This window comes from Canis lupus, chromosome 23 (genome assembly GCF_011100685.1).
Source record: "Canis lupus familiaris isolate Mischka breed German Shepherd chromosome 23, alternate assembly UU_Cfam_GSD_1.0, whole genome shotgun sequence".
Lineage (NCBI taxonomy): Eukaryota > Metazoa > Chordata > Mammalia > Carnivora > Canidae > Canis > Canis lupus.
Genome location: NC_049244.1, coordinates 47,350,561 through 47,365,647, shown reverse-complemented (window position 1 = coordinate 47,365,647; position 15,087 = coordinate 47,350,561). Strand labels below are relative to the sequence as shown.

Below are 15,087 nucleotides of genomic sequence, written 5' to 3'. Positions count from 1 at the left end.
AAATAAAAATGAGACTCGTAGGTTATATTCCAAATGTTCAATATTAACCTCATACTGAAAAATAAGAATCAAGGGTACTTTACCAGCCAGGATATTACAATCTAAAAGCTGACTGCAATCTGTGAATGACTGCTGAGTGTCTTTTATTTTTTAATGTGTATTGATTTTATTTCTATTCTTCAATTGACATAAGAGCTAGTCATGGCTTAGAAACAAGATTTGCAGCCTATCCTTTCAAAGATCTATGTATGCAGTCATGAGAAGCCCCACGGTTGGAATCCGTCAAGCTCACACTGAGCACTGTCCCTGGGTGAAGAGCTGTGGCAGGACAATGTGTCTTTTCAAGCCGCCCAGCATAAAATCTGTAAACCCACAAATGATTTTCCATCGATCAAGTCCTATTTTCATTCAAATCCAGTTTGCAACCACGTGACGGACTTGTGGTCACTTTATGAACATAAAACATTTTACTTTTAAGATTATGATAATGCAGCGTTATTTATGCTACTAGAATTAAAAAAAAAAAAAAAACAGTTCAAGAAACAGGATGGCCAACAATCTGCCATGATGGTAGAGTTAAAACTCATCATGGTGTTGCACAATTTCTTGTTGGGTTTCGAGACCATATTCAAGAAATAACTGGAAACGCATGAAGCAGTATCCTTTTAAGGAGCTTTGTCATAAGAGAAACACATTTTAGTGATCAAATCACTTTCAGAATGCTTGTAACTTGAGATTTCATTTTTCTTCCAACAGTGACCTGTTTTTCTCTAGAACAGTTACTCAGAAAAATATTTTCAGCTAGTCATAAGAATGACTTCCTTAGAAGCCCTTTCCTTTGTACTATTAAGCAGTCTGGAAAATTGCTTGCTTGACTCATTCATGCTGTCAAAATATACTACAGGCTAAAGCTCACCATCCATTTTCCACTTCCTAGAACAACACATGCGATATATGTATGAAGTTCTAAAGGAACAACAGCATTTGGAGTCTTAGAACCCCTCTCATGTGTTGATAGTTTATAAAACCATATCCACACAGGCTATGTGTTTGGTATGTCTGAAGACGACCACTTAGGCAGGAAAAGCCTGCCACCTTTAAATCCATTATACTTAAAAGGTAAGGGGTCAAGTGAACCGAAGAAGGTCTGTAAGTTTTAATAGACTATCATCACTGCTAACTTTGGTGTCACAAGCAAGAATCCATTAGAAATTCAAAGAGGACGTACTAGAGTTATTTGGAGATTATTTGGAGTTATTCAGAGATACTAAGAAACAAGATAGGTAAGGAAATACAGAATTCTGTACAAAAAAAAAAAAGGTTATGAAATCAAACAGATCATTACTGGAACTCCACATCTGTTGACACACATTATAGAACTGAAAAGTCACACTTATTCTTTTACCAACAGGCTACGATCATTAATAGAAAAGAGATCGCAAAATGAGAGACATACAACACACGGAAACCTAATTATCATCAACACACGTCAAATAGCATTTTTTTTTTTTACGGTAACAGAGATCATAGGGAATGTCATTTAGAGAGAAAAATTATTTTTGAATCAGTAATCCAACGAAGACACTACTGAAATGAAGTGACGTCACCTTCTAACTCTGAATAAGAGATTACTAGGTAGGTAAGGAGGTTATTTTGTTTTCCTAAATCATGTTTGAAAACTTATCTACAGTGCTCATCAGAAAGCAAAGCCAGCTCTGTGTGAGAGTCTGGAGCTTATGAAGATTTCCAGATGGTTTTATCCTTAGGAGAAAAATACATCTTCTATATAGATTGAGAAGTCATGACAAAAATACTATGTTCCCTGAACCTCTCAGCAATGTTAAAAGAGCGATTGTTAACCAGGAGCAATATAGCTGCTTAAAAATATATCTGGCTGTGTTTCTTGGTTTAGAGATTCCAACTGAGTGAGTCTAGCTGGTAGGGCAAGTGGAGATGGGGAGGAGTGGGGCAGGGGGGAATACACCTTTCCAAGTCTTTTCTACTATGTGCTGGACGCCTGGAGAAGTAGCCGAGATGACGTTTGGCACACAGTGCGCATGCCATGTAAGCTGTCGACTCACTTGGAATTAAGTGCATCCTACTTAGGATCACTAGGCAAGGGGAAGGTTTGGGTCTAGCAGATATTTGCAGCCTAAGTGGTCCAATTGGCACCTTCTCTTATAGACTCTCTACGTTCGATGCTGAGCTTTTCATATTTCTATGGTTAATTCTGAACCGGGAGGTCTTTTGAGGCCAGGATTTTAAAAGGCATTTCAAAAAGCCAGGCTATAATTGTCTATGTTCCCCTATTCTTCAAAAATCGTACACTAGCCAAATAAACCAGAGGTGACCAAAGGTTGTAGATCAAAAAGGCCTGCAAGGTATTATTAACATAGGAAGGCAGTGGTCCTCCAATCGTTCTGAAGCAAATATATTTTAAAAAGTAAGCAAACTTAAACGTTGAGGTCATAGTATGACTAGGAAGGATTAATAAGGATTGCCTTTATTAACATAAAGTCACTTTCATTATCGGTATCTCAATATTGTTTCCCAACTTAATATTTCTGTAAAAGAAAAAGAGGGAGAGAGAGAGAATGCACAAGTGCATGCTCTTCGACTGTTGATAGTATCTGTAGAGACTTGTCCGCTGGAAAATGTTTCTTTAACTTTGGTTTGGCTCCTACCTTGGAGCTGATGGGAAATAAAAACTTTTCCATGGATTAGAGCCAACGGAGCTGCTAAAACAAAAGGTAACATTCATCAGAGAACCATGGTACCATGATCTCATTCTGGGGGTTAATTTTTTTTTTTTTTTACATTAAGTGTGGACTGTCTAAAGTTTAGAAAAGTCAAACAATCTATGTTAAAGAAACTAAATCTCGGCCTTATCTTACGTGTTGTTATTTAGATGGGGGAAAAAAAAACTTTTTAAACTACATAACATGGAACAAAACAACAGTAAATATGAAGAACTCATTGGATTTTTACTTATTTTGCTTAACTCTCTCTGCAATCCCCCTAAAATGTGAGTGCCCCAGACACATGTACATCCTGCTCATTATTTCTACTTACAACTAGTAATATGTAGTTTCAACATGAAATCATTCTCAGAGAAGTGAATTTTTATCAGTAAAACATGAGCATCTGAAAGTGCTACCTCCCTTGATTTTTAAGAGAAAAATCCCAGGTTTTACACGTCTGTTCACTCAGTATCAACTGACCACTTAATTCCAGGAAGCCCTTCTTGCACAATTTTTGGCATCTTCTGAAAACCTAAAAGCTAATTTTACTTCCCCTGCCCTCAGTGGTCCTCCTCTACTTTCTCCCCATTGTTTCACACGTTAAAAGCCTAAATAGCCAACTCAATTAAACAGACTGTAAGCATCTCCTTTGAACATGTATTTGACCCTTTCTCAACAAGTAATACAGCCAACTCACTGCCACGTACTGAATCGATGCACAGCAGAATAGAAGGGGGCAATAATCGATATCCTTAACAAGGTGTCAGTGGCATGGCTCAGTAAACCCAACAGTAAAAGCACAGCTCATATTCTGAATTAGAACGTAGCAAAATATTCACACAACTGCAAAGGAAAACCTGAAGCTAGCCGTGGGAAACCACGAGGCCGTACTATTCCTGGAGAACCAGTCGAATCAGGAAGCTGGGTTTTTTTTCCCCTCCTTGCTGCAAAAAGTATATACTCTCCTATGTCTAACCAAAGTCAAAAGTCTCAAGCCTGTGAAATTAGGCAGCACCTTTACATACCTTGGAGCAAAAGAAACCATTTGGGCTAGAACTGGATCCCTATCCATTCAGAGTAACGGTGGAAGGGGGTGGGGGTGGGGAACGAGGATGTGGTAAATAGAATTCTGTGGCCTTGGATACTTCTTGCTGCCTTTGAGGAAGTGAGTGGTTGACTTTCTACTAAGTAAGTAAGTTTATACAGGCTTAGGATGAAGTAGGGATAGTACAAATCATGGAAACATGGGACTTTAATATTTGACCTTCTACGCCATGCAGGTACTTTATTGAATAAACATCAATTTTATTTTTGAAAAAAAATAAAAGGCTTAGGTGAGTCTTTTAGGAAGAAATTTATATAAATAATATAGTGCTTGAAATATCAAATGTGAGTTATTTATTTTAGACCAGCACAGAGCTAAAGAGGCATTAGTTTTAAATGAAACTAAATTTGGAACAGATGGCTACAACCACTTTTTCATTCATGGATAACTGCACTTCGAGATGGGTTTCCACGCACAGACAACGATATAAACACTGAATTATTGCATTAATACTACCCCTGTGAGTTTAACGTCAAGCGGTACACATGTTGCGAGGTTAAGGGGTATCTTCTCTTGATAACCGGTAAGTAAAAAAGCTCGGATGCGATCATGCACATTTATGTGCATCATCCAGATCAAAGGTGTTTCTAATTATTTAATCAAATAATGGGTAGATATCTTTGGGACAACATGCAAACTGCATCGTAAGGTCAAGTTCCTCTCGTAGGGGGAAAGATAACTTAGACCCAATCCAGCACTGAGACAAGAACAGCACTAGCAACTACCATGTACAGAGTATTTACAATGGGTGAGACACTGTGTGAAGTGACCTGTATTATATAACTGATCCCGCGGACTCCGCGTGAACCTTCATAGCAGGTGCACTTAGCCTCCTTTCAGAGGCCACAGTGACTGACACCAAGTCAGCAGGAAGTAACGGATGCAACCAAACCCAGGTCCAATTGAAGTCATGTTCTGGGCTCTTAACCAGCTCTTATTCTTTGCCATGAACATTTTTGTGTATAGCTTTTGCAATTATTCTAAAGATCCTACACTGATTTAAAAAAAATATATATATATAGCCTTTAGACTAAGTGAAAAAAAAAAACACTGGCCATTTTCTCACTCTTCCTGGCACTCATATTTATTTGCTATAAAGTAATATTCATTATGAACTTCATCCCAAGGAAAAGAACACAGAGGCCATTCCAGACATTCAGAAAACAATCAATCAATCAAGCCAATACTAAAGCAAAGTCATGAAGAAAATGCCCAGAGAAATAAAGTCAAAGAACAAAAAGTACTGCTCATCTTTTCCTGTGATCAATTTTGTCCTAGACACGAAGTAAATTCGACTTTTACACCAAGTTTGAATTCATATCAAAGACAGTTGTGTCAAAGATCTTTCTAACTAGCTGTTTGATTAAACTGATACAGTCAAGAAAATGGCCCAAAGGCTTGGAGTTTCTAATCATTCAAAGAAAGGATCCTTGTAACACTTGCTATTGATGTTAAAGGTTGTCTGTTCGTTTTTCTCCACGCTATCACTCATCCAAACCAACTGCTCTGTGAGAATATATATTTCCCACGAGGCATTTTAAATCATATAATGAACACTAATATTTGAGATACAACTCTTAACAGTCCAGGATTATAATTTAAAGTTAATAGTTACTAATGCCCAGGAAGCTCAGCTATTTCACATTACTAAGTCCACATTTTTCTGAGAGCAAACATGCTCTTTGGGCCATATCACAAACAGAATGCAATCAGTGATGCTTGTGCCTACACAGAATGCAAAAGTCTTAAGAAGAATAGGGGGAGTTATTTTAAAATTAAAGTACTCATGTGAAAACACCTCCTTTCACTGGATCTAGATATTTCAGCGATATTAATATTATAGGTACTACACAAATAATACGAAGAACTAAAATGAACTACCAAAATTTCACTCCTAGCTAATTTTTAAACAAGGATGCTAAAAGTTATTATAAATACATAAGTGAGACATACAACATCAAGACATATGACATAAACCATTACAAAAGAGACAGGTGAATGGTTTCCTCTAGATTTTAATTTTATACGGTTTAACTTACAAAGACAGACAGAGGCTTTTCAGCATAATTTTTGGCTTATTTCCAATATTATCATAAATGTCCAGTTAAAACTCATAAAATAAGAATGAAATCTCAGCCTCTCACAAAATGATGTCCGGTACATTAGAAAAATAGAAATTATACTATTTCTTTGACTAAGAAAGCATATTCTATTTTATGCAAAAAAAAAATATATATATATATACTTATGGAAGGAAAACCTCCCTATTGGTGTGCTTTATTTCCCTTCAAGCTGTGTCTTGGAATCCTGAAATTCTCATTTTTCCCCCCAAACAGCAGTCTATTATCCCAATTTGGTAAACTGATTCCAGTCTGGCATGACTTTCAAAATCCTTCCCGATCTAATGCTTAGGTTCTCTACATTATCAGACTTCTAGCTAAAACTTTAGTATAAATTTCCCATTTTGGCTGGGGGCGGGGGGGGGAATCTCCATGATTGCTCAGGCATGGCTTTCTGAATTATAAAAAGTGCAAGAGCGATCATGATTTAAAAACTCGAGCTGTCTTAAATGCAGGAAGTTACAGGGACGCAACAAATACCTGCCCAAGTATGTCCATCATCCGACCATGTGGACTCCCCGAGAATGAACCCCGGGTTTCATCTGCACAGTGATCACGCCTATCAGTGTTGAGCTGTGCTGAACCCCAGGTTCATACGTTTGCAGACCGTGCCCCCTTTCTACAGGTTATGCCATCGCGCTCAGGCCTCATCTGCTATATAATCAATAGAGTAATGATCAAATCGGGCAAGTAAAAGTAACCATTCTATGTGTGCTACCCCCAAATCAATCAGAATCGGGTTGATCTTGCTAAATGATGCAACGTGATGATGGGCCTGGTATAAACTCTGACCAGGTTATAAATCAGCGGTGAACCACTCTGAGTAACACAAACACACGGTCTTCCTCGCAACACACACAACCAGAGCTGAAACTCATCTGCTCTTCCTACACCCACCACGTCCCAGTTGACAGTGTTTTTCATAACAAACCTCCACGGACCCACAGGAGGACGTTTTGCGTGTCTGCTTCTGCTTTTACATGGGCAAATCGGTGTTCTAATGGGAAATTTTAAAATTAGAGAAGAGGGCAAAGAATGGCTTATTATTCTCTGATCATTGTAAGCTTCACTGTATGTCTCAGAAGCTCAAAAGCTTTTGGTTATGACTGTTCTACCAACACCCAAAAAGGGCAGGGCCCCCGGTGAGTCACTCACTATTGCAGCAGGATGGCCCATCATAATGTCTGGCACATAGCAGGTTAGAAATGACGAAAGTGGGGAAGAAGGATGGATTGTCTTCTTCTGGCTGATATGCAGAAGTCGTAAAAACTTTAGTCTGCAATGTCTTTAAATTCCTAAACTTTCAGTGTTAAGAACATGTTTCTGGTGAAAATCCCTCCTCCGGCATTATTCATCCTCAGTGCAAAACACAGAAGCCAAGAGTAGCTAGGAGTGGTTTTTTAAAATTGTAATTTTGTATTTCTCACTAGGAGAGGTTTTTCAGAATTATAATTCTGCACTTCTCACTATGTACACATAATCCACTTCATGGCTGTTACATGCGAAGCTACTATTGGTTAATTTTAGCTTAAAGGCTTTGTAGGAGCAAAACTCCCTAAATAGAGTCCACTATGCAAAAATGTACAATGTAGATGACTCTTCGGTGTAGGTCACAACTCGTTAGTTCATCTGAGTGTAAGTCAACTTGAGTTTTTCTTTCTTTTTTTTTAATATGTTGGATTTCCTTATGTGGACATTTGTTTTCAATTTATTACTCTGCTGTGATTCATGGAAGGCAATGTCTGGCAGTAAAAGTTCGTAAGAGCAAAAAAAAAAAAAAAAACTCAATAAATAAAATCAGGATGATAATCTTTTCTCATGGCTAGATTTAGATTTCATCAGTTTCCACTTAACCGTGAAGAGATATGAGATAATGTGAAGAAAGATAGTTCATTCAGAACACAGATCTTTCTTAATAGGATTCTTTATATAAATAATGAATTTTTTAGTTATTTCTTTTTCCATGGTTCATTTCTTGGTTGCCTCCCTTAAAGGAGAATTGTTTTATGAAAAGTAAGGTCCTCTCCCAGAGAGGAATCTTATTCTGGGCATGATAAATTCGGCTATGTTTCTCTCAAAACACTCCTTCTCCTTCTTTTTTTTTTTTTTTTTTTTTTTTTTTTTTTTTTTTTAAATTTGACCTGTTTGGTAAGCTAACACTCTTTAGTTTTAAAAGCTTCCTGGGACTGGGAGATGTAACTAGACTTATTTTCAGCCTATGAACGATTTTAGAATATTAGATGAGCAAAGATATCTGAAAGCAAATTATCGTCTGAATGCAGTAACATGGAAAAGAATGAATTACAGATGTAATTTATCCGTCACAAGCAGATCCTAAACACTGATTATGTCCGTGCTTGTGCAGAAAATTGAAAATGATAGAAAAGCTCCCCAGCTTTTCTAACTTTAATTTTCCATGTTTTACTTTGTGTAATTTACTGTCAACTATTAACAGCAGATGCTTCTTGCCTTATTTGAGAATGGCCTGGACCTAAGTACAAGTGACTCTGAAATCCAGAAGCCTTACACACCGAGGGTGAATTTTACGCAGAGAAACCAGGGCTAACTGAAGAGGCCTGGAGTCTCATGGGGTCTTAAGGAAACGGTGTGGGATTCTCAATAAGTAGTCAGTCTCAACCTAACATTAACAGAAAGTTAAAATATAAATATGGATGAATAAATGGAGACAGCTTCAGAAGAATCCTTCCGGGCCCAAAGCTATGAGCTGGGGGGAAAATACAGGTGGATCCCAACTGGCCAATGATGACTCAGGAAAAGCCACCCTACTTTGGTGGCCCGTGCCTATGGGAACTCTCTCGGTGGGGATTCCTTCTAGTGGTCTTTTCTTCCCACTTGTGGTCTGAGAATGAGAGGGAGTGGAGGGACAAAAGGAAAGATAAACAACCAGAGGCATTTCTGTCTGTCTTCCCGAAGTTCCCTCTCCACGGGCCCTCCAATTGCTGTGGAGGAGTTACTCTTCCAAACTCCATCACCACCACCCCCACCGTACTGGTCTCCTTGTTAGCAGTTAGCCCCTTAAAGACTTGTTTTTCCATACCTTCCCACAGTCTGACATGGGAAGTGTTTACACTCCTTGAATTGGGGCCCATCCCTCCCCTAGGCCTGCTGTACCATCTTCCTCCTCATCTCTGGGTCTTTACTGATAATCCGTTTACTCTATCTCGTGATACAACCCCAGGAAACAAAAAAATAGTATTTTTTTTTTTTAGTTTTGATATTTCCACTATCCATCTGTGCTACTAATAACTAAAGAAGCAACCGTATCAAAATAACAGCTACACTTTTGAAAATTTCAGAAATGAAAGAAAGCTCATCACTAACATGAAGTTCCACAGTGGACCAGAGTCAGGATCAACAAGCTGTGCACGTGAAAAGAAAGCAGGTTGAGGTTTTGATTTTTTTTTTTGGGGGGGGGGGAGAGTATTGGGGGAGATGGCAAAGGTCACTTGGAAGACACTGGCAAAAAGTCTTCCCAACCTGAGTAAGCTTTGGACTACAGCCCCTCATCCCACACCATCCTGAGGCCCTGCTGATTCTGAGCCAGTGCCCTGCTGCAAGGCAGCATGGGAGCAGGAGCAGCCCAAGCACAAAACCAGGGAACCTCTTGCGTGCCCTGCAGAAAGTGCCCCAGGACCTTGGGAGAAACCACGTCTCCTGCGCTAGGGCCCACGTGAGTTGCTGGAGCACTAAACTGAAATGTGCTCTGTTATCACTGCCATCGAAACAGTTTGACAAAAGCAGTTAAGGTCTAGGACAGGAGCAGTACTTCAGATGGGTGATAGGATGGCCCTCACAATGCTTCTGTGCAGCCTCCTGGGTTTCATTAATAACCATGTTTTCCCGGGTATTATTTGTACTGGACTTTAGGTCCAGCATGGTAGGAGGTACTTGACTTCCCAGGGTTGGCCTGATGGCTTAACCACATTGCCCCTGGGAGAAGATGCTTTCTAAACAACTAAAACTGGGAATATGGCTTTTTATTTTTTTAATAGATTGGGGGGTGGCTATAGTATTAGAGATGACTGCTTATTTAAGGTGCTTAATTTAAAACCATTGTCCCATATGACCACTTAGAATACACAATCCTGAAAAGTCGGTGGCATCCGCTACCTTGCTGCTATCTCATGTTCACTTACTGATTCATTTGTTGACCTAACAGAGAATTATCTTTGAGTATTTGTTGTTTTAGGCTGCATGCTGTAAGTTTGCCTTAAACATTAAATTTTTCACTCTTAAAAAAAATTAAAAAAATAAATTTTTCACTCTTAAGTACTCCTTTGTTGAAGGCTTAGGATGTGGGTATGTAAATTAAGAAGCAAAGTTTTATAGGAAAGCGGTTAAAAGTGAAGGATGTGAAATCAGGTTACTGGGCTTGGAGTTCACATTTTGCTGGCCGAGTGACCTTGGGCATGTCACTTCTCTGTACTTTAGCTGGGCCGTCTGTAAAGTGGTGGGGATATCAGTAACTCTGTGAAAGAGTTTTTGTGAGGACTAAATACTATGAAAAAATTAAAAACAGTGAAAATACTGACCAGTGTATCATAAATTTCAACAAATACAGACTCAATACGGATGAAATAAAATGTATTTGTGGAAGAAGCAGACACAGACATTGGAGCAACTACAGATTCTTCTGTCGAATAAAATCACTTGAGACCTGTTCTTATGATATGCATTCCTGTTGCAGTTCAGTCATAATTATATAACCATATGCAGATATGTACTAGCAAAGGAAAAATTAAAAATGAAGCAATTTTGATAGGCCAGGTTTTATTGACTAAATGTATCATGACTTGGTTGTTTAAATGTGTCTGGTTACCCAGAACAAGAGACTGATGATATGTCTGCCAAGGTAAGAAGATAAAAGTTTCTCTTCAGGGCTGGTCTCCCCTCAGCACCCTGCATACCCAGGTATTTTTCAGGGAGAATTACCTGATTCTGGATTTTTTTCCTGGAAAAAAAAATTCTCTAACTGTTTCATCCCCGTGGCTGCCCTCCTGAACATCCATTGTCTCCTGCTACCTTTTCCACCCAGAGGCCTGATTTTAACCAGGACAACAGTTTAAAAGACTCTAGTTCCTGCAAACAAGCAAAGGGGGAAAAAAGAGAAATGGGGGGGGGGGGCAAATCAGGAAACAGACTCTTAACTATAGAGAACAGACTGATGGTTACCAGAGGGGAGTTGGGGGGTGAAACAGGTGAAAAAAAGTAGTATATACTTATCATGACGAGCACTGAATAATATATGGGATTGCTGAACCGCTATATTATACACCTGAAACTAGTATAACTCTGTATGTGAGCTATACTGGAATTAAAACTCAAAATAATATTAAAAAATAAAAAAGACTATAGTTCCCAGCTATGTTTGCTGCAAAAATCAGCCAATGAGAGACCAGGATAAAGCACCAGGTGAAGCTTAGTGGACCCCACAGGGCAAGGAAGCCCAAGAAGGCAAGGCTGTGGCCTCTTTGGCCCATGCCTCCTCCTGCTTCCTGGAATGAGCACACAAGGGCTGGTGCTGCACTGGGCCATCCTGCGATCCTGAAACCATCCTCGGGTTGGAAGTCGTTGGAAGCCTCAGGACTGAGGGTGAGGACGCCCACGTTCCAGGGACTGTGGCATCATCCTATCGTACAGGCCGGGACAACTGGCCAACACATAAACAGTTAGTCTGTTCATGCCACATGCTGGGGAGGGAAAGGTGTCTCCATGACTCAATGCTGGACACAATTCCCTAAAGACAAAACGTCTAAGGAATGTCTGCATAGCCTCAGAGAGAAATATAAAGAAGGATCCCAACCAACAGCTCTGAAGCCGGACTGTTAGTAGGCTGGAAAGAACTCAGAGATAACACAAGATGAATTAAAAGTCAGAGACTGCCACGGCCCAAAGGTATCCAGGAGGCGGCCTTTCAATCAAATTATAATATATGAGGGCTTATAACTATCAGGATTTTCAAAGCACACGTCTATAAAAGAAAGCCTTATCTCTAACAACAAAACAAACTTTGCCCCAAAGTCAAAGTCTTTCAAAAATGTGCCAAATGATGACGAATAATGCTGTAGGTGATGTGCATTTGATGTTATTTGCATGAGAACTATGTACTCGATAAAAACTGTGCAGTTGTGTCTCATAAATGACTATTCATGTAAGATCTCCTCACCAGAATGGCTCGTTTCGAGTGAAATTCACAAAGAAATCACTATTCTAAAAAAAAAAAAAAAAAGAAAAAAGAAAAAAAAAAAAAGAAATCATTGTTCTAATAATCGATTATACTTCAAACAGCTAAGTAATTCCAACGAGCCTTTCCAGTTGCTTTTACTGACATTTCTGCTTATTAATAACTATCATTAGTGCTAAATCAAACACTATCTATTTAGTTAATCCACTTCCCACTGACTGTCATAATTTTTGGCCTGTTAACATAGAAAAATGCTCCCTTATCTAGAAGCATGGAATGTGTTTTTGCTCAAGTTAAAAAAAAGAAAAAAAAAAGAAAGCAAAAAACTTCAGAATTTCCTCAATAGTATCTCTTTGTAAGAAAATAAGCAGCTTTGTCTAAGACTGTGGGAAGGCAGAGACATTGCTCAGCATGAAAGGTAACAGATTAGTGATGCTGATAGCTGAAATCCTCCACTTATCCTTGGCAAGGAAAATGACAGCATAAGCTTCCCAAACCAGGTCCCTGGGTGTCTGTGCTGGAAATGAGAAACATTCCATTTCTCACCTCTCGCGTGACCTGGGAGTGTGTCACACAGGCCCTGGAGAGCAGATGTGCCCCACCCTGCGCATCTTAAGAGCCTTCCACGTGGAATTGTTTTGAGGCTATTCGTGGGCTCGGGATTCTGCAGGAGTTCAGGGGTCTGAATCACAATTAAAGGTCGAGCTCCGAGGGCCACACTGCTTTAGGTTTGCATCGTTTGTCACATACAGGAACTTTGTCACATCCAGGAACTGAAGGACGGTGTAACAAGAGAAATGGAGGCAGGCTACCAAAATCTTAGGAAACCAAACAAGCCGGCCCTAGAACTAGAGCTGTGGGTAGCATGACTTAAAACATGACTTGAAAACTGTCCAAGTTTTAAGATCTTAACTCATTTAAAAACCATTTTTCTAAAAACAATTCTAATTTGAAGAATAGAAAGAAAGTGAATAAAAAACTGTGGGTCCTGGGGCGCCTGGTTAGGCATCTGCCTTGGGCTCAGGCCACGATCCCCATAATATGGGACTGGGCTGTATCACGGGCTCCCTGCTTCTCCCCCACTCCACCCTCCCCCCAGCTCAGTACACTGGCTCTTTACTCCCTTTTTCAAATAAATAAATAAAATCTTAAAAAAAAAAAAAAAAGAAGAAGCAGGGGAAGTCTGGGTGCCTCAGTGGTTGAGCACCTGCCTTCAGCCCAGGGCATGATCCTGGGGTCCCAGGATCGAGTCCCGCATCAGGCTCCCTGCATGGAGCCTGTTTCTCCTTCCAACTATGTCTCTGCCTCTCTCTCTGTCTCTCTCATGAATAAATAAAATCCTAAAAAAAAAAAAAAAAAGCCTATAAGTACTAGAAAAGCAGCTGCAGCCATTGAGAATTTCATGAAAAAAAAGGTTCATATCACAGTTGATGGCATCCTGGCCAGCTCACAGGGGATTCTTTACAAAAGTCCGGAGGGTTCTGTGCAGGAACTAGAATGTGAACTCTTCAAGATGATACACGTTGTCTCACAAGTTATGCCTTCTAGTTAGTTCGTCTCCTAAGTCATTAGGGGGAAACAAGATAGTCCTGTGCCAACCTGTCCCCGAAAGCCACCCCGAATGTGTACCTGTAGACTCACAAGTACGTCTTCCCATCTGCCCAAGTTTTAACATCACATGGGAGAGGGCATCAGCAAAACAATAAACAGTAACAATAAAACCCTTGGGAACGTTTACAAGATCAAAGGTTCAAAACTGGGTGTTCAGGGTAAAATTCGCAAATACCACTTTGTCAGGGTTACCAGCAAAACTGGCTGGAAAGACAGGATGAAAAGACTATGCCAGCAACACAGGCGCCTGCCACGCTGAAAATACTCTCTGCTAACAACGGAGGGCCTCTGACAATCTAACTATGAAGACCCTCGGGACCGCTTTAGAATGTCACCCTGTCCCTGTGTGACAAAGTAGGGCCCTGAGTTTCCTTACTGGCTTTATGTTCTCCGGCTGTTCATTTGCCCGGATGTTTACATATTTGTAGGTCTTCTAATAGCTGAGTTCATTTAATCTGCTAGGTCTTCAGAGGCACCTTAAATGTGTGCACTCAGGGTCCTTGATCCCCTCTGCCTCTCTGCAGGCGGAATCTGATCTCTGATGTGTCCATGACAAATCTGATTGGCTGGGCTATAAATACACACAAACGTGTGGAATAGTGAAATGACCCCTTAATCATCTTAAACGTAACTGCCTACTTTGCTAGGAAAACAAGCGACTAAAGTTTTCAAAGTAAAAGAATTTTGCTAGATTTTTGGAAAATAGTAAGTATAAAGGTTATACATCTATCTCCCTTCCTCCTGCACCTGATAAATGAATGGATACTCGAAAAAGAAAAATTCAGTAAGCGGTAGGCTTTTTGTGTTGATCATATGGTGAAAGTATACTTTTTCTGATAGCCTAAATAACTTGACATCACAAGAAAATACATCCGGTAGGCTTCCTTTAACTCTCTACATTTGAGTTGAGCGATTATTACTGAAGAAAATAGGTAACTTGCCAATTAACTGTTACTTGAATCATATCTTAAATATACTATTCTAATGGCAGCTCGCAGTGTTAACTTTTTTTTTTTCCCTCTCTTTGGTATCTCTTTCACAAGCCATTAAAAAAAAAAAAAAAAACTCCTCTCAAGCCTAAAATTATCTACCTTTTCAAATGTTCACAGTTTCTGAAGTAACTAAAACCCTGAAATCTATAGTGTGTAAGTGATCTAATTCTCAATTTCAACAAATCCTCAGACTGGCATAAATGGAGACTGCAAGTACAAAAGTAAAAATTAGGTGAGAACAACAAAGTGTTTGAAAATCGTGTTTAATTTATAAACTAACACAGGTTATTACAGCTTCTGCTCTCTCTTCCTG

At 39.5% G+C, this 15,087-nt stretch overlaps 1 protein-coding gene and 1 long non-coding RNA gene across 25 annotated transcripts in view; one reads left to right on the top strand and one right to left on the bottom strand.

Annotated features, from left to right (window-relative positions):
• Nucleotides 1-15,087, bottom strand: part of MBNL1 (muscleblind like splicing regulator 1) — a 203,548-nt gene that overhangs the window by 125,702 nt on the left and 62,759 nt on the right. The window lies entirely within an intron of this gene.
• Nucleotides 3,877-15,087, top strand: part of LOC111091994 — a 35,010-nt gene continuing 23,799 nt past the window's right edge. For 5 of the 7 annotated variants that reach the window (XR_005377218.1, XR_005377220.1, XR_005377219.1 and 2 more), the window contains exons 1-2: nucleotides 3,877-3,929; nucleotides 9,284-9,369. This is a non-coding gene — a long non-coding RNA (uncharacterized LOC111091994). Of the gene's footprint in view, nucleotides 3,934-9,283; nucleotides 9,370-15,087 lie in introns of all 7 variants that reach the window. The other 2 variants (XR_005377221.1, XR_005377222.1) reach the window with 2 other exon arrangements.